The sequence below is a fragment of the Pezoporus flaviventris genome, unplaced genomic scaffold (genome assembly GCF_033815535.1).
Source record: "Pezoporus flaviventris isolate CSIRO_AGI_PZ_B2104156 unplaced genomic scaffold, CSIRO_AGI_Pfla_v1 ptg000003l, whole genome shotgun sequence".
Lineage (NCBI taxonomy): Eukaryota > Metazoa > Chordata > Aves > Psittaciformes > Psittacidae > Pezoporus > Pezoporus flaviventris.
In genome coordinates this window covers 6977792-6997528 of record NW_026892551.1, presented here as the reverse complement: position 1 = coordinate 6997528, position 19737 = coordinate 6977792, and the positions used below count along the sequence as shown (strand labels likewise).

General features: G+C 35.9%; 1 long non-coding RNA gene across 1 annotated transcript; it reads right to left on the bottom strand.

Moving 5' to 3' along the window:
* Positions 1 to 498: 498 nt before the first annotated feature.
* On the bottom strand, positions 499 to 3392 carry LOC133265028 (uncharacterized). The gene is made up of 2 exons (XR_009741843.1): positions 2991 to 3392; positions 499 to 920 (listed from the first exon to the last, which is right to left on the bottom strand). It is a non-coding gene; the product is annotated as an uncharacterized LOC133265028 (long non-coding RNA).
* Between the last annotated feature and the right edge of the window lie 16345 nt (positions 3393 to 19737).

Below are 19737 nucleotides of genomic sequence, written 5' to 3'. Positions count from 1 at the left end.
CTTCTCTTTATAAAGTTGTATGATATCCATGTCATGCTCTCCTTATCCTACTTGACGGCAAACATCTGCACTCTTATTGTGATTAGGAGATGATATCTGTATAATTATATATTGCATATTTCTGCAGAACAGTATCTCCTTATATCTTAGTATATAGTATATAGCATATCCTTACATCTTAGTATCTCCTGCCTTCCCTTGCAACATCTTTTACGAGCTTTAAGGGTATATTTCACAGTTGTTGCTAGATGCTTTTAGATGGAGCAAAGCTTCATTTCAGAAGAATATTTTAACAGTCAAAAACTTCAGGGCTAATACCTGGTATTTCCTTTCGATCAGCCAAAAGGACATGACAATGCAGAATAGCATAAAGATTTTTGTTTCAACTTTATAAAGCTTTCTGAAATTTCCCAAGCACTAAAAACTTTTCCCATTTTCTTCTCATAATTTTTTATGACTTCTAACTGGTGCTTCCTGTTTAGCAGTATAATAAGCAGATGTTTTGTTTTCTGTTTTTTTTTATCCAAGCTCCAGTTGGAACAGACATACAGTTTAATGTAAAAAATGGAGCTATCATCATCCAGTTATGATGTTTTACAAAGCCACCGTATTATCATATTTGTTTCTCAGAATTATCTAATCTGATTCAACTTATTTTATTTATATTTCAGATTGAACTGTAGCAGCAATATTCTCAGTTTAAAATTATTAGTGTATGCCATTTTGAATAATGCAAGTCAAAAGCTTTTATTGAATTAAAAAACATTCTCTATTTTAGCATCATCAGTTTGTATCACAATAAAATAACAATTATGATACCAGTGTCTGAATCTTGGTAGCATCTATGCTGTCCTCTACCATTTTAACATTGTGTCAGTGCTGATTGCTCTACAGGTAAAAGTTGCCGAAGAACTCAAAACCTGAAAAAAAAACCAAAACCCTCTAGAAAAACTGTCATCAAACTTGCATTTGTATATACATTGTAATAAAAGTAAAATATATATTTAAGAATCAGCCATGCATGTGCAACTTTTTCATCTGTCACTCACAGGCAGTGTAGTAAGGATATCCCCATGGTGAACACTTCTAAATTCTAGTGAAAATGTGGTCACAGTGTTTGTTTTCAGTTCCTTGATGGCTATTCTGGATTCTCTTTTACTCTGGATGTTCACCTATTTTATATTTCACTGGTATTAGCTGTGATTTCTGTTGGTAACAATGTCATCTGAACAATCTGCCTTCACTAGGACAAGAGCTACACAAGTGGTTAGAATTAGAAAGATTTGCTGGCGTAAAATCTTTTCCAGAATGGGAAACTTGTAGGAATTACAGTGAGCTGATAACCTCCGGAGATTTTGGCATCTCCTCTACCATAACTCTTCCTAAAAAGAAGCAAACTGAGAACAGGAGTTAGAAATTAAACCTAAATAAATTAAAAACAAAGAACCCATTTGATCTGTTGGTTCATCTTTTTTTCAGAACTAGATGTCTAAATGCCAATATTTTCATACACTGATTTGCAAGCTTTAGGACATGTACTCTTCATAGCAAGCTTTAATACTATATCATATATTCATTATATTTAAATACAGTGATTTCCAGGAAATTCTGAGTTACAGTCAGTTGCTTCATTTATTCAAAGAGCAGAAAAAAGCTTAATATTGGAAACATGCGGTTTTTTGTTAGATTTAGAAAAGAAGTGTTCAAAGAAATGAAATACATCTGCATTTTTCACTTAAAACACCAAAACAGTATACACTTAGAAGTTTAAAAGTCCATACAGACTTATTTCCATCTAAGTAATGATTTCATACAGGATGGCTGAATGGATGCACATCTATATCTGTGAGATATGTCATAGACATACAGCGTGGAAGACAATAGTAGACAGTGAAAGGGAGTCACATATATAAGATGTTAGAACAATCTTCAAAATTTGGTTGCAAATATGATGGTTTTTTTTTTTTTTCATTTCTATACGGTTCTAAGTCAAACACAAATCCTTAACCCACTTTCCAAAGTCTGTGGGTTGAATGTGGGAGATTCAAATTCCAGCTCTGAATTAGGGTTCTGAGTCCCAGAGCAATCATTAATGCTGAAGCATAATACAACTATGACAGTGTAAGAGATGTGTATTTATATGCACTGCTCATGAAAATCCCAAACAACACTAATGGTGTTTTATTTGAGAGCCTTTGATGTTAATAAGAGATAGGCTTATGCCAAGTCTGGTACATCAGAGTTTGAATTGTATAAAGGCAGCAGCCACAGCAGCTTTGTTCCGCCTGAAGGCTTATATGTTGAGAGAGATATTATGCTTACAGTTGTGAACAGTGTAAAAACATTTTCAGAGGCCATAATGCTGTTTCATGTCAGTTATTTGTTGAACAGGGCTAGCAACCAGCTGACAGTTTTCAAACTAATGGGAAATGAAGCAATGAATTTCCTCCCCATTTTTATACCAGATACTCTAGTTAGATATGTCCCAGTCCTAAAAGACTTATTGTATTTATTATTCTATTTTATAATCTAGTTAGAAATATATATTCTTAGCCTCCATCTTATTTTGGATTTCTTTGAGAAAAACATGAAATCTTATATTCCAAATGGATATCCTTAAGAATCACTTTTGTTTTAAAGAGGAGAGAGTTAAAAAACTTAGACATACCTGTGAATAAGTAATAATAATAAGTAATAATAATCTTATATATATGGCTTAAAGTTATTAGTAATACAATTTTGAAATGGTCATAATGAAATTATAGGAACTAAATGTGTCAGTGTTTTGGGAATTCTCCCAACCCAAAGAATTTCCATTTTTTGATCAATTTAAGCTTCTGAAAACAATGCTTGAAGTCATCATCCCTATACAGTCAGTCACCTAAGTTTAATCAACTAAAAATTAGTTGTCAACACTTAATTAAACCACTAATCTGACATTACAGTCTATGAAAATCCAGGGCCTGATTCAGTTGCTTATGCATAAATACTTGGTAGTAGTACAGATGTTCCTAGGTACAGAAGACAGCTGCGTAAGGCTTGTACCTACAGCACACAGAGAACCACACACTTCAGATTGGCAGCTGAAAGCAAAGTAGAAAACCGGAGTACATCTATGCTCTGTGTTCACATGTGGACAGATGAACCAAGCCTCATTGAGCTTAGAGGGGTATTCAGGCGAGCTATGCAGAATGTGGGTATTTTAGAGTGAGCTCAGTAACTACCTAAATCTGCTGGCTCTGTTGCTGAGATCCTCACTGATTATAATACAAGTGTAAGTGACTAGATTACATCTAAAAGTCTACACTTTGGCATTAGAGCTGAAACTACTCCATTTGACAAAGGTCTGTATTCAGTTGTCTAAACAGACAAGTTATCCCATTTGAGATTCACTAGAACACTACACTCAAGGTAGCTGCGCACATCTGGCAGAGGGCAAAAGAGAGACCTAAATCTTTTCCACCTGCAGGTGAAGAAGAGGTAGAATGTTTCAGGGCACCCAAAAGGGCACTCATTACCTTTGTTTATGTAAATTATCTAACACCAAGAAGTCTGAAAATTTCCTATGTATTTTCTTGTTTAGTAGTATTTTTGAGAATAGCATCTGTTGTGATATGCCCTTTATTCTGTTTTTCAGAAGAGATATGTATGCATTTAATCTTATTTCATTTTAAAATAAACTTTTTATTTGCTAGATTTGTGCAAATTTTGCCTAACCCAAAATATACTGGCAGTGGCAAAGTAGTCAATGATGAACCTGATATCAACAATATACTTTGAAGACAATGAAGAAAATTAAATTTATATTTAACTGTACTGATTCAGAGGAGGTCCATGGTTTTGAATTAATATCTCCTCAGTAGGAATCAGCTTCATTAGTATGTCAAGTTTTACAGTGCTAAATCAATCTATCAGTGCAGTCATTTTTATAAAAGAACAAGGTTTACCTATGGTACCAGCCATGACAAAAGTGTGAACACATTCACATAATTAGCTTCCTAAACAAACAAAACCCAATAATTTTATGCCAGTCTCTTCTGCTTTGATTTTTTTTATCAAATTCTGTATCACTTGTGCTTTGAATTTTTATAAAGCTCAAAATGTCCACCTTTAAAATTTCATGTCTAATCAGTTTTCATGAAAAATCAATACTTGAAAGAACTGAACTTCAATATTTCAGAAAATACCACTTCAAATAAAAAAAAAAAAAAGGATCACATTCAGAAGTTTGGCATACAATTCTAAATACAATACAAAATATTGTAAATTAAACTATGATTATGTAAAATTTAAAATTCAAGACAATTACAATACTGCATGTAAGTATTGTAACTATCCCAAAGAAAACATTTTTGTACTATCAAGATAAACCAAAAATGTTTAAATGCTTCATGTTTCTGTTTGCCTTTTTCCCACAAAGCTTACATACCTTCAGATCACCAAACTTCAATAGAATTACTTTTGCCAATAAATCCTACTCGATCCTGTCCTTGCATTAGAATTTCTACCCAGAGACACTTTACAGCTTTCCTAATCAAATTACTTTCAACTGGTGACTTCATATTAATTAAAATTGAGATACCCAATGCACTTGTGTCCTAGATAGAGAACTCTTTTCAGTGCTTACATCATTGTAACATACATATTCTTCTGGGAAGAATTAATAGAAGCAGGAAATCTGCTAACATTTAGAATGCTAAATGAGATTACTGATTAAATTCCTTTCCTACAAATGCAACTTTTAATAAAAAAAATATTTATAGGACCTAGAAGCACCACAGAGTAATGCAAAACACATTTTATAATGATGAGCATGATAAAAAGATTAGGTTAATCCCCAGTTTTATCTCTATTTGATTGTTTATATTAACTCATCAGGTTAAGAACTGGCAGTGAAAATGTAATTTTTCTTTTGTTCTAGCTCGAGTGATTAAAAAGGCTAACTCACTGTACTAGTGACTGAGCATCATTAAATTAATAGTTTTATAGGTATAGAAAATTTTATACAAAAAACCCTTTAAAAAGTTATTGAAGTCATAAAGGCAAGTGTTTTAGAGAACCATTATTGCTGAAATTGCCTTAATCAACCCCAGGGAATATCAGTCTTAGAAAGTTTCACCTGAAATGGTAAAAATCTTATAATGAAGGAAATAACAGAGGTAGAGGTTTATAATGGTTAGTGCAGGCTAAAAGTAACTGTAAGTTGTATTTCTTGTTTCACCTACGACAGAGGCCTGATTCTTTTTAGAGTTCCCCGAGGCCGATTCTAACGAAATTTTAGCAGTAATGCTGAAATCCTACTTTATCACTGTGGGCTGTGGCTATCTGATATAACTTAGTGGCCCACTGTGGTAGTTTTTGTATCTGGGAGAGGCTTGTTCTGTAGGCAAAGTAGAATTTATTGTTGAGTCACGCTTAAGGTTTGGTTACAGTAAATCTTACCGAAACTTTGTAAACTATCCTCTTAAGGTTTTTGGTACCTTTATGGTACCAAATGGAAATCATGGTATATATGTCTTCAAAAGGTAGGTATGACCTGGAATCAAAATGGTAAGGGTCTGGAACCAGAAACTGATATAAAATGATATAAAAAGACACTTTATTTAAACCAAGTCCTGTTGCTGTTTGTTTCTCTCTTTTTTTTTTTTAAATCTTTTCCTCCTTTTTATTCTAATACTGAAATAGTTTGTTGACTGATAGTTTCAGTCTGAGATACTGACATGTATTGTATGAAAAAGACATTACTTGTATTAAATTAAATTACTGTGGACGGCTTAATTAAAATTAATAATTTCTAATAACAACCACCTTTATTTTCTAGGTGAGCAACAGGTTAACATTTTTGAAAGAATATTCTGAAGAAAGTCTACAGAATATTTCCAATTTAAATAGGATTATGTAAACAAAAAAATTTGCCTGTTATGTTTATGGAACCTAGAGTTAGGTCACATTAAACTCCCTTTTCAATTTAAATGAAAATTAATGTAATTCTGTTTATTGTGTCATTTATCCTTACAATATTTAGATGTAAAATTAAGGAAGGATCAGGTAGATACAGTATTTATTTCTTTGAGAGGGTTTACTTTAAGAAATTTTCAAGTTTTTAATTTTCTTCAGGGCAGTGTGCTTTCTGCATGTTTCGGAATCCATTAGATTTCTATCTTAATAGAAGCCTGTTATTTAAATTTTGATTATTTCATTCTGGATGGAAATAAGTCTTCTCATTCCTAATGAATTCAGACAACTTGAACAGGTTCTGGGAAACTGCACACAAAAAAAAGAAAAAAGGAGCAAAATTATACATAACAGTATTTACTCCAAACTCAAGGCCTTGAAGGGCTTGAACTTATTTGGGTTTAGTGTTTGGTTTCTTTAGGAGGCATACATACTGTGTAAGTGTTTCTAAAACAGTCCATAGGTCTCAATCCCATTAACATAATTCATAGTAAAATTCTTCAGGAATTTAACAGAAATGCCAGTATAGATGTCTATCTATCCTCTCCACAATATATTATAATGCTTCAGCATTCTTTCTCTTCTTTCATGAACACACACACATAAACAGAAATGAATGAATCAACATTCTTCTTCCTGTCAATCAGCATTGTCCTTGCTCTTCTGCGATTTATATTAATACTGGTCAGTACTTCTGTGGCATTTGCTTGAGGACTTTTTTGTATTTTGTGACTATAAGAACACAAAAAACATAGTAACTGCTTGAAATTTTCAACTAAAAGGAATAAATCATTATTAATTTATAATGTTTCTGAGCTATGTGTATCTACCCTGGAACTCATATAGCATTTAAAAAGCACCTCGTGAAATGCCCCACTTATGTCTTAGGTGCAGGAGGGTTGTACGAGTTGACCAGTGGAAAAATCAATCTTGGAGCTACCATAAGCACATTTAACATTTCCTCTCTACATTTCATATAGGCATTCAGCCTTCTCTGTCTCTTGATAAGGAAAGGGATTCTTGTAATAGTTGCTTGAATTGCAATTATATAGCAAAAACCTGTTGTTTTACAAACTGATTCTCCTGCCTGAGGAGCTGTTGCTATAAGCAATTGAATAAAAAATTAGAAATAGTGCCTCACCAACTCAAGCACCGATGTGGGTGCAAGCTGTTCAGGAGTAGTAAACAGCAACAAGTATTTCTTCCTCTTCCTGCCATATTAGCTTTATGATGATATTTTCTTGCCCTTCCACACTGAGGCATGTAAACAGGATGGTTGGAGTAAATTATAAAGTTCTTGTAATTTAGCACAGCTCATGTAATGGACTGTCTTGGTCACTGCTGATCTAAACTTGTAGTGAAGGTCATGGAATAACTTTCTGGAAGAGTGACAGCGGAGATGTTGAGTGGAATTCAGGAAATTAATTCACTTAATTTTAGATATCTGTAATATATATGTTTACACCTGTACTAGGACAGAGAGGCATAGGTAAGACAGCAAGTAGTCATACATAACATTCTTGATTAGGATGAAAAATATTAGTTCACACAAGTCTCCAGTGAGGAAAACATGATTAACTCACATATAATCATCCTGCTTCAGATACCTAAAATTACACATTTAATGTGTGTCTGGTTTCTGGTTTAGAAAACACTCAAACTCTTATTTGCTTTTATCTTTTATCTTCAGAGCATACAGGATCACTGCAGCACTTCTGGGATGACCATGAAGGTTGCTGTGAAAAGCAGAGTACTCTCAAGAACAGTGTGGTCTTTACTGCCAGATTCTTTCCCAAGTAGATTAATGAAACTGGGGCAAATAGTACCACAGGCATTGTGTCTTGTACCTCTCCTATACTGAGGCAATGAATGGAAGAAAACAAGCTAATTTCTCTTGTCACTCCTATTTTTTTTTTTGGGTTGTTTTTTGTATTTTTTTAGACTGACTTTAAACTCATAACATTGAGTCTTATCAGCTTTTGCTATTATGTGATGATACATCTCTTTGGGGCTGTGTCTTTGCATTAAACAGATTTCAGCAAACTGATAATGTTCAGTAATTAATAAAAATGAGTAAGTATCCCTAGAAAAATACATCTTGCTCTGCTTTTTCTTTCCTTTTTTTCTTTATTTTTTTTCCCTCCTTCCTCTCTTCCTTTGCTGGAAGCATCAGTCTCAGCCACAAAAATCAATCTTGGAGAGACTTGATACAGACTAACTTCTTCACTTATTCAATTGTCCTGTGTTTAACTTGCTCCTTCTCAGCTGGTTTTGGCTGGAAATGGACAAAGATGAATAGAAATACAAGTGCTTCCCATCTCACAAACCTGTTTATGAAAGTAATATTTTAGCCTTCTCTAAAATGTTTATTTTCGTACGTATTATTCTGCCCCAGGTTTGTAGCTGACTTTCAGCCACAGATGAAGCCAATAGCTTCTCCCTTGCAAGTTGCAGATTCCCAGGTGAAGTAAATAGTGAAAATTAATTACTACATATATCCTTTCTCGTCCTCCCATCTGCTTCTAATGCCTTTTCTTCTAAAACTTTGTTTCCTCTCCCATATTTTCAACTTATTCTCTAAAGAAGTTCTTACAGCAGCAAATATTTTAAATTGAAATTACAGTAACCTAAACCGGACAGGATAATGTTCATACAGTCTCTCTGTAGATTCCTAGAGCTGCTAAACTTTGCATCTTTTCTCAAAGCCCAAATCCTACTGATACCTCATTTGTGGTTTCTGCATGGCCAGATGTTGGGGGTAACATTCACCACAGGCAGAAGTCCAACTACAGGAAGTACTTATAAAATCCACAGTGAACTTTTTTCCTTTAAGTATGCTGCAAGCATAAATTTATTTTTTTTCTTTTTTTTTTTTTTCCCCAGAAAACATCTGTGAAGTAGATAATAATTTTCTTCATTTTTGCAGAAACTCATGGAAGTATTGCCAGAGCATAGAGGGAGCTAGTGTCAGGGCTGGATGAGACAGTGTTTTATTGCCATGCTTAGATCAGAGTTTCCGAGAATTTCATGATCCTGAAAGAAGCTCAGTCTAAATGCAGGATATGGAGAAGGATGTGGTATGTTCTAACACACACATACACACACACCGGCCCCCACGCATACAGATACTTCTTGGATATTACAACAGACCCTCTTAGAACACAGAAGACTTCATTTGATCTCAGCTGGCTTTGAGTTTGATCCTGTCTGTAGGACGAATATAGAGATTTCCACAGAAAATAAAGAAGAGTAAAAAATGGAGTATAAACCCTATTTTTACAAATAGCATTTTGTTTTCTCATTTTCATTTTTTCAGATCAGCTTCTGAAAAAAGGAGGGGTTTAATATTTGAAAGTTGATATCCCCCCACCCTCCCCTGCAAAAGATAATTTACTGGGAGAGATAATTACATCTGAAAAATTTTAGCACTCACAAATTCCATAGAGAACTACATATAGTTTCATAAACATTTTCTTAAAATACACTAAATCATTGTAGAAAGAAAAAATAAAATAATAACCTTTTTTTTTTTTTTTTTTTTAGCAAATCCTTGAAGGATTTCAACTTCTAGCAGTTTCTTTAGTAAGCCAGCAAGCCCCATTCACAAGAATTCTTTACATTTCTTGTGAAAGAATTACCGTTTCTAATTTCTAATGACTTTTGAAAAGCAGGTCAGATGCACCATCTCCATTGCTAGTTCTGTAATATTCATGTACTAAGCTAATTACCCATCAGAGCTGAGAGTATTCAGCATTAGGATCTTTCCCAGGCTCTGGGCTGCACCCTTTCAATGTAGACTGCCAGTCTATCAGCTGTTCGCTGGGCCTCAAACAACAGCTGCCGGCAACTGCAAACATCCGGCCTCAACTGAGAGGCATAAAGAACCAATTGATAGGAACAAACATCAGGATGCAGAGGAATGCCTTCACAATTATAAATTAATTCTTTAAACTTTAATACAGTTACTAGAATGAGAAGAAGGAAAAGGAAAAAAAAGGAAGCTGATGTTAAGATAAGTGAGAGTGTGCTATTAAGATCCTGGTTGCCCTGAGATGATTACAGCGATTTTTACTAGAGTTGTCTTGGATTTAATCCTTTCTGACCTTCATTTCCTATGCATCTACCCTTGCAAGCAAGTTTCTGCAATACTCTGATAAGCTTCTTAGCTAAACATCATTTGGCTGTAACAGTGGGCTGATTTGTTTCCTTGTCAAAGAATACCTAAACTGGTTATTCTGCCTCCAAAGCACAAAGTGATAGACTAGATGGATATGTCAGTCTTTGATGACTATGAATTGATACCCCTGCCAAACTGACTCTCTTGTTGTACTGCAATTAGTAATTTTTAAAATATCTTCATGATAGCTTAGACATTTGAGCAAATGAGCACTGCCTTGTGGAGAGATGTCTCTCCTGACTGAGCTAACTGCCAGATTAGGTAGGATTTCTTAGTAAAATATTTCCACAATGTTCTTCTTAAGAAAACAACATGAGAAAAATAGAAAAAACATGTTAATTTCATACTGCTAGATATGAATAAGTAACTGTGCTGTGGCTCATGATCCATTATTGTGACAAATTGGCTCTTCCTACCGCTAATGCAGCATTTCAAAATGGATCATTATGAGCCTGAAGATTGTGAATGAAGTATGTTCAGAGAAAAGCCACATTAAATGGTTGCATTAGGAGCTCCAGTGGACAAACCCAAGACAATTCAGAATTCAGTTAGACACTTCAGTTTTAGTCAATGGTTGTGAGAACTCGGAGACAGGAACAACAGCATGGGCTTGTAATGGAATGTCATCCTTAACTCTGAATTTCCTGGCAGTCATTCATCTGAGTCACAACTTTTAAAGCGTTTAGTTTTTTCATTCCCTCCCCCACCGCATGTGAATCCCCTCAGTGTGTTTTTCTTTCTTTTCTGTTTTTTTTTTTTGTGATTGTTTTAGTAACAGTTTCTCTCTATTTCATGGACTCGTAGAAACACTTTCCACCGGTATTTTAAAAATGCGGGTTTGTTTTTTTGTTTTTTTTTTTTTCAGGTTTGAAACATAGCCTGGTCTTCATTAACAGACAAGGCCAACCAATGCCTTTTTAGCCACATATGGGCTCTTGCCTGGCCACTTTGTTTTCTTGCTTTGGATCTGGAGACTAGAAGTACATGGTGTTAATACTTCCAGCAGGGAGCAAAGCACAGCTTTATGCAACCTGCATATATAAGAGCAGAAAGGCATTGAAAAAGTACTTGAAGGACAAGACTGATGTGAGGCTAGATAACCAAAGACTGAGAAAAATATTTCTACCCTTCCTCTCTGCACAGAAGAGTCATACAAAGATAACTTCACATACCAATCTTTGGTGGATTCCTGGGAACAGACTTTATCATCCCTTTTTCTAGTAGTGCGTTTGGCAGCTCCTAGCCATGGATTCACATAAACACTGTTATTTTGTCTGTTTTTCAAAGCAGCGGGTATCCATACCTTACTAATTACAGTAAATCAGGCCATCTTTATTCTCTTTTCTTCCTGTTAGTAGGAAGATTCCAAAATTGTATGTGTGCCTTCAGTCAAGCTTTGGGATTTTAATAAAATTCAGGATATGTTCTTAGGGCTCTTTTTACATTATCAATAGAAGAAAAATATTCTGGTCAGAACTTCACTGAATTTTTTTTCTTATTTATTTATTTATTTATTTATTTGTTCAACTAAAATGAAGGTCTGAGACTGATCATGGTACTCTTATGCAATCAAAACACCCACTGAAATAGGAGTATTATTGCTCACTTGATTTTGGGTATCTGTATTGTACATCTTTATATCTGAGCAGCTATTTTGACTCCTTTTTGTTCAACAGAATGAAACAGACCCCTTCATGGTTCAAGTTACTGAATTTTGTTACTCTACATATGTATCTAACTTTGGCTGAGATAAATTGCTGCTGAAACCCCTCTTCTTCACTATAGAAGACCCCTTGATGAGCAACTAAAATGGATCAGTTTACAGTGTAGGGGGGATGACTGCTTCCCTGAGTGTCAGTAAGAGCTTTACCTGTAAAAGAGGTCCCAAAAGAGAACAGAGCTGGTAGAGTCACTTTATCATACTGATCACATAACATGGGCAGAAGTTGGTTGTATTTTTTTCTCCAGGATGGGAATTTTATTTTGTGAAGCCAGGGAAAACTGTCGGAATTCAGGCTCCCTTGATACTTCGTGCAAAGAATACAGCATTTTTTTATTAGTATGCTGAGTCAGGTCCCTGCTTTTCTCTTTCTCCTTTTTCTCCCTGCATTCTAGTTCTTGCTGTTAAGGTTATGGCATTTTATCCAGTGACTCTTTAATGCAGAAAGTATAAGGTCTCTGAATCAGGAAATGGAACTTAAGACTCCCTTCTCCTGCCAGGGGAATGTAACTGTATTAACCACTGGGCAATGCATGAGCTCTCTTTTGTGTTTCTCACTGGTCTAGTTTTGTACAGGGGAGTCTTCCGACTGCAGTCCCAGCTTTGCACACATACTGGTAGTCAGGCATGCTTTTTGAAAGCAGAAATGAACACCAGCAGTCCAGGGAAAACCTGCAGCCTCCCTCCATAAATTTTTTGACATAGTGATCCATGGGATAGCTACATGGGTTTGCTCTGTTTGGTGCTGTGAGTGTGCTCTGGGTGTGGTCTCTTACCCCTGTCCTCCCTCCCCCTCTCTCTCCAACATACACGTTTTGCTAGTTAGGCACACGGAAGACTCTTTTGCTTGCTATAAACAGCCTGAAGCATGAAATAAGCACCAAGATCATTGGCTCAGACACAATGGCAACATCTCTAAACAAGTACAGTAGCAGAACTTTAGGCATCTGAGCTTGTAAACATTCCTGCATCGACTCCTGTGGTTGATGGCTACTTAGGCAACTAAGCTAACTTGTGCCTTAAGTCAATCATGATTTCTCTGTAGAATTCACTTGCTTAGGTTTTTAATTTCTTTAGTTTTTTTTTGTTTGATTGTTTTTTGTGTTTAATTTCATCCTTTGTCATCTAATTCTTCATTGTTTGCAACTTTTAGCAAAACCCTTTGATATTTAGGAAACAGAGTGCTGTTACTGTTGAGACATGCATAAATGTATCTGGCCTGAAAGAAGTAACATCCATTTTACAGATATAAAGGAACAATGCTTCAGCTCTGTTTAAATATAACTTGTTACTTTACTCTGACCCCTTAAGTTTTCTAAACCAAGGCTTGTGGTATTTGGCATCCATTCTTCTGTTCTTTTGATAAGTACCTGAACAGGATGTCCTTGCAAATTAAATGAAAAACAGCACTGGAAGATTTCCTCCCTCAGGAATAAGTATTAAGATTGGCAGACGGCTTAAGTGGAAATACACAGGAATGCACTTTAGCCAGTACTTGAAAATCATTCCAGCAGATATTGCTGAGGTAGGCTCATGAAGCTCCATCAGACATCCTTCTGCATTGAATCAATTTTTAATGGCCCTGAGCAAGAGTTTTTATTTATTCTATCCTGTTGCAAAGTAGACTTCATATAAAAAGAAAAATACATAACGTAACCTAAAGAAATAATATTTTAAACTAATTTGATACCACAGGAATGTCCTTACCATTTCTTGGTAAGGAAGATTGTTGATATAGCCTAGCTAATAATCATCTCTGAAAATTTGATGCAGGATTTCTTAAGGCTTCAGGCAACTTGCAGCTGAGCTCAAATGCATGTGTGCATGTGCAGTCACTCATGCATGCATCAGCTTTAGCAAACTGATGTGTGTGAAGGTCTGTGAATAATAAACTGCATAAACCAGATAATTAACGTATTCCCTTATGTAGTTCTGATCCCCTCACAAGAACTGTGCACTTCAAATCTTTGTTTCATAAAAACTCAAAGAATTAGATTCTCTGAGCAGTGTTCAGTGGAAAACAAGCAAAACAAAGCAATGAAAAACTGCCAGAAATAATATTTGCTCTTTACTCACTCCAGATTCTTCCAGTATTAGCTATATAATGGGAAAGTTAAAGAAATCTAATATCTACTGGCCCTCTAGTGGTAAAACGAGCTTTTGGGAAAGGGTGGAATATTCAGATTCCAGCAGAAAATACACCAGCTCTTCTAATTGTGGAAGAAATCAAAATGAGATAAAATATTGTGCTTCTGTATATATGATGCTGTATGTAAAAATAGATGGATGGGTAGAAGCTAGTTCAAGTAGTTTTTACAGACTTACCGGACTGAATCTTAGTTGGTTTGAGAGTCACCACATTCCATTACACAGTGCTAACATGCCTGATGACAGTGCTACCATTGTTTTCATAATAAATGAGGCCTGGACTTCCATGGTTGAAGCGTAAAAAAGAACAAAAAATAAAATTCTGTGCTGAATAATCTAACTAGAAAACATAAAATTTTAACGACTTGTCTTTAATAGATGTGTATAAGAAAAGAGGTGCATATCCGTATGTTTTCAATAAAAAGAGAAAAAATGACATAGGGTTTTGCCATCTTGCAATACTTAGTTTAACTCACTGTGATCAGCTCACAGGGTAAGCAGAGGCAAGAACTTTACCTCATTTCTTCAAAAGAAAGAGGTACTGTTTACCTGTTAGTTAGCTATGGTGTCTCTTGCTGTTGTAAACTCCATACAGCTGCAGGGATCCTTTTTTTGTTCTTTTTTTTTTTTTTCCAGGGATCTATCTGCAGTATGATGAGACATGGTGCTCTGCACACCATGTTTCTCTGTTGTAAACAAGACCTTCTGTGTTGCTGTATCACCTGTCCCATGCCATCTAGAGACCATGATATGAAATAAACCAGCATGCACAGGTGCTATAATTTTCAGTTTGATTGCTGCCAAAAGCACAATATATAAGGGTAGCAACGCTGACTATTAAATGGTTTGAATGTTGAAAGGGCAGTTCAAAAGTTAAATTAAGATGATAATGTGAGTGCAGTTACTTATGGAGACACTGATAGTAGACTTACTGTTATGATAGTGATAGCATTTTCCTTTTCAAAGAGTAAAGAAAAGGGTTACATTCCTCTTCAGGAAATTTTTATGTAACTAATCAGAATGGGCTTAGGTGGACTCAGAAAAGAAGGAAACATCACCATAAAATGGCTGTTATAGCCTGTGTTTCCTGTACAATGAGAAAAAATTCTTTTTTCTTTTTTTTTAATGAAAATTGCTTCAGCCTTAGAGACCTTCAAGAAAGGTTGTTTTGTTTTTTTTTGCATAAAAATATACGTAAAAACTGGTTATTCTTGTCAATGTTGAAAAGGCATAGTTATACCCTGTACATGGATGTCCCTGAGAGATACATGGATTCATAAGTTTAGCTGAAATAGATGAATGAATAGGTGAAAGGCATTAAAAATATGGCAACAATAGTTCTAAAGTTAAAAATCAGCTGTGAAGCAATTACAATGGAAGAAAATGTGGTTTAAACCTCAGTGTCTCTTCTGACTGCTTCTTTGACTTTCTAACTGCCAAATTTAATTATTTTTTCTATGGTCTTCATCTTGACATTTCTAACAACAGAGGGTAACAGAAAAATAGGTGTAGGTTTTATAATGCTGAAGTTCATTTGAAGTTTTTGCTTCCACCAGTTTTTTGTATCTCAATTTTTAAGTTTATCTCAAACCCACAAGAAAATTTACATTTCTATCCCATCCTTAATTTTCAGAAATATATTAACAATCCAATAAGAAAAGTAAACTGAACCACATTGTTGTGATAAAGGTGAAATGAAATATTATTAAATTTAAGCAGCGTTTTCTGAAGAAAGAAAAAAATAAAGAAGGCCGGAAAAAACCCTCTATTTTGAGGAACACATCTGTAAACGGACAATACTTTCATTTGCCTGGAGTACAGAACTGAGAATATGATGGCTGTCTCTAAGCAGCTGAATTGTTAAGCATGAAGTATTTTCATATGTTTTCCAAAGGAACCTCAGGTTTATTTAAACTATAAAATCAATTTAACTGTAAGAAAAGAAGCTCTTAATAGCACTTTTAGCATTTTCCTAATCAATAATATCCTCATTGCTCTGACATTAGGGTGAGCAGCATGTGGGATGGAAAGGAAATTAGCTTGTTTTTGCAGGAGGACATTTGTCAGCATAGGCTAAATTCCTAAGAGAATGCCAGCAGATTTACCACCACTGAAAACAATAGATTCTCTCTCCTCAGCCACATCTCACCACAGATTCAGGCTTTTTCATTTCTTGTGCTCCACAAGAGAGCTTTTACAGTACTACATGTGATTTTTATGACTGCAGTATGTATAATGACATTCTTTTACAGTACTGTGACATCAAAGGAAGATCAAATTGGTGTGAATTTATAGTGACCGCTGTGCAAATGAGAGCATTTTGAAGGTGGTGGAGCTGTATAATAGTGGTACAGAATATTACATCTCTGGACATCTTGTATGTTTTGTGATATGTGGTGTATATTCCCGTTGGCAGTTTCTAACATTAGAAAAGTCTTCTTAACAGTGCTTAGCATTAATAATACGTATTACTGGATATATGGATTATAGATTATAAAATATATAATGGATTTTCTTTGAGATAAACTGATTATATTTCTCTATTAAATTTGTTTCCATGACAGATTTTAAGGCCATAAGTCATATAAAATAATACTACTTCTTTTTTAAAGCGAAAGTATATTTTATACCATGACTAAATATTTTTGCAAAACTGTACGGAGTGATACCTCAACAAAGTCATTTCAATTAAGTTTTAAAGTAGCAATTAACAGGCTTTTAAGAACCAAAGGGTTTGGATTAGGATAGTTTGGTGTTTAGTCATTTATTGCAGGTATTAATGCTTGCCTTAATTAAGCACTGTCAGATTGGGAAACCTTGTGACAAGTGGTTAGCTGTGAAAATTTACCATTATCTATCTTCTTTGCAGCCTTAAATACCTTACAAACAAATCTGTATTTCTCTTTCAGAAATCAATACTTTCAGAAATGAAATTACAGAAGTCTACTAAACTAATTTAGATAAGTTTAGGTGACATTGCCTATCAAGTTTTAGTATAGAGTCCTGTCATGGTTTAAGCCCTGTTGGAGGGATGGGGAGGAGAATCAAAAGAATGTAACTCCCACAGGTTGAGATAAGAACAGTCCAGTAATTAAAGTATAACACAAATCACTACTGCTACCACCAATAATAATAATGATAAGAGAAATAACAAGGGAAGAGAATACGATACCACCTGCCAAAACAAGCCCAACCGAAAAAGAGAGAGTGCCCTTCTGGGTCCCTCCCAGTTACATCCTGGGCATGAGATGCTGTGGTATGGAATACCTCTTTGGCTAGCTTGGGTCAGGGGTCCTGTCTCTGCTACCTCCAGGCTTTCCCTCCTCCCTGGCAGAGCATGAGTCTCACAAAGTCCTTGGTCAGTCTAAACATTTGAGCAGTAACTAAAAACATTGGTGTTATCAGTGCTGTTCCCAGGCCGAAAGTCAAAAACACAGCGCTGCACCAGCTACTAAGAAGGAGAAAAAATGACTGCTACTGCTGAACCCAGGACAAGTCCATATCATTTATGACACTTGAAAGACAGAAAAGATGATAAGATCCCCGGTTCCCATGTAACTAGTAACCATTAAATTTAAGTTACAAGTGAGGTTCCTGGGTCTTTGCATGCTTATGGTTGAGTACTTGCTCAAAATCCTTAAAGGATCAAGATTACTCAAATCTCTGTCATGACTACTATTTTGACACTGACTTAAAGAAATCATCAGTATCTTCAAACTTCTCAAAATACAGAACATTTTTCCTTTAGCCGAGGCTTGTAAGATTTAAACATTTCAACATGAGCTGAACACAATAACTTTCCTTACAATCAGTGGTTAGAAACAAGCAATTAACGTGAACTTCCTGAAATCTTAGATTAGAAGATGAGACAAACTGTGTTCTACTGACAGTACAGTAAGAACTTGTCACACATAAGGCAATTGTCATAGATGTTGATGACCAGTTTAGATGTTTAAAGCTATGTGAGATGAATCCTCCCCTGGAGGCCCAACTTTCAGTGTTTTTACTTACTTGTGAAAAATATGGCATCTCTGTTTAGCTCTTTTTTTTCACTAATATGCTCATATTGCAACAAAGAATGACAGGTCATTCAGCCATCTATAATAAGGAATTTTACAAAACCTAATGTGTCCACATTATTAAAGAAAAAAAAAATAATAAAAAAATCATTCTAATGCTTCTATGATGTCTTTTTTCATAGTTAAAAAACATGCCTCTATTTATGTGATTGATGGCTTGGCTTCATGAACAAAGATTTGGGAAAGGCTTTAACCATGCTTACTACAAGCACGATGACCAAGGGCATGTAGGATATGCAAATCTGTTTGGAAAAAAGGGTGCTTAGGCACTCAGGAAGTGTCCGACCAGGACTGTCTTCTCCTGCGCAATCTCAAGCTACCCATCCGCTAGTCCGCCCACATGCAAGGTTGGATCTGAAGCTTCCCATGCACCTTGTCACCTACCATTTCGACCCTCACCTGTCCATACAGACAAGTGGGAGTGAGCCCTTCCAGCCTGCGCAGTGGATTTTTTAGGCAAGGCGCAGCTTGCGCAGAACTGGCCCCACCCTTTACACCTGAAGTTTAACTGCCACGGCCTAGCGAGCTGGGGCAGTGACAGCAAAGTCCACAGGTAAAGGTTTTGTAAGAGTGTCCTTCTCTTCGATGGAAGACCGTGCAAGGCTAGACAAGCTCCATCAGCCCAGGTTTGAAGATTGGCGTTTTCCTTCTCCTATGAGGAAGGCCTGTCTTCGCTAGCGAAGATTCAGGAAGTGCTTTAACCCACACATTCTGAACAAGACTGTCATTTCCTGGGTCAATCTTGAGCGACCGATGACGCAACAACACAACATCAAGCGTCTAGGCGGGATTCTGACTTAGAGGTGTTCAGTCATAAGCCCGCAGATGGTAGCCTCGTGCCAGTGGCTCCTCAGCCAAGCGCACATACCAGGGGTCTGAACCTGCGGTTCCTCTTGTACTGAGCAGGATTACTATTGAAACAACACATCATCAGTACTGTAAAACTAACCTGTCTCACAACGATCTAAACCCAGCTCACGTTCCCTATTAATGGGTGAACAATCCAACGCTTGGTGAATTCTGCTTCACAATGATAGAAGAGCCAACACTGAAGGATCAAAAAACGACATCACTATGAACGCTTGGCCGCCACAAGCCAGTTATCCCTGTGGTAACTTTTCTGACACCTCCTGCTTAAAACCCAAAAAGCCAGAAGGATCATGAGGCCCTGCTTTCACAGTCTGTATTCGTACTGAAAATCAAGATCAAGTGAACTTTTGCCCTTCTACTCCCCACTTGTTGCTGTCCCCAGAGAAGGCTGCACCTGGCACGTGCCAGGTGCTTGGCACCAGAAGTGAGAGCCCTCCTCAGGGCTCGCAGCCCCCACCTCACCAGGTAAGTGAAAAAACGATCACTTGGCATATATATGCACATATGCACAAGTATATAAAAATGGCACTCACATAGTCATTCCTCAATTCAATTCATGACCATTTTTTGTGCTATGTTATTTTCTCATGCAAAAATGTTATGCTATCACCTAAAGTTGCTGCTTAATTAAAGACTAAAAACTTGCACTATCATTCAAATTTTCACTTATTTAGTGTTTTATTGCCAGTACTACTTTCCAATTAAACGAGCAAATATGCTGAGCTCAGCTGAAATGACTTCCTTCCATTTGGAATTTCATCAATGTTCATATCTGCCAACATACAAAA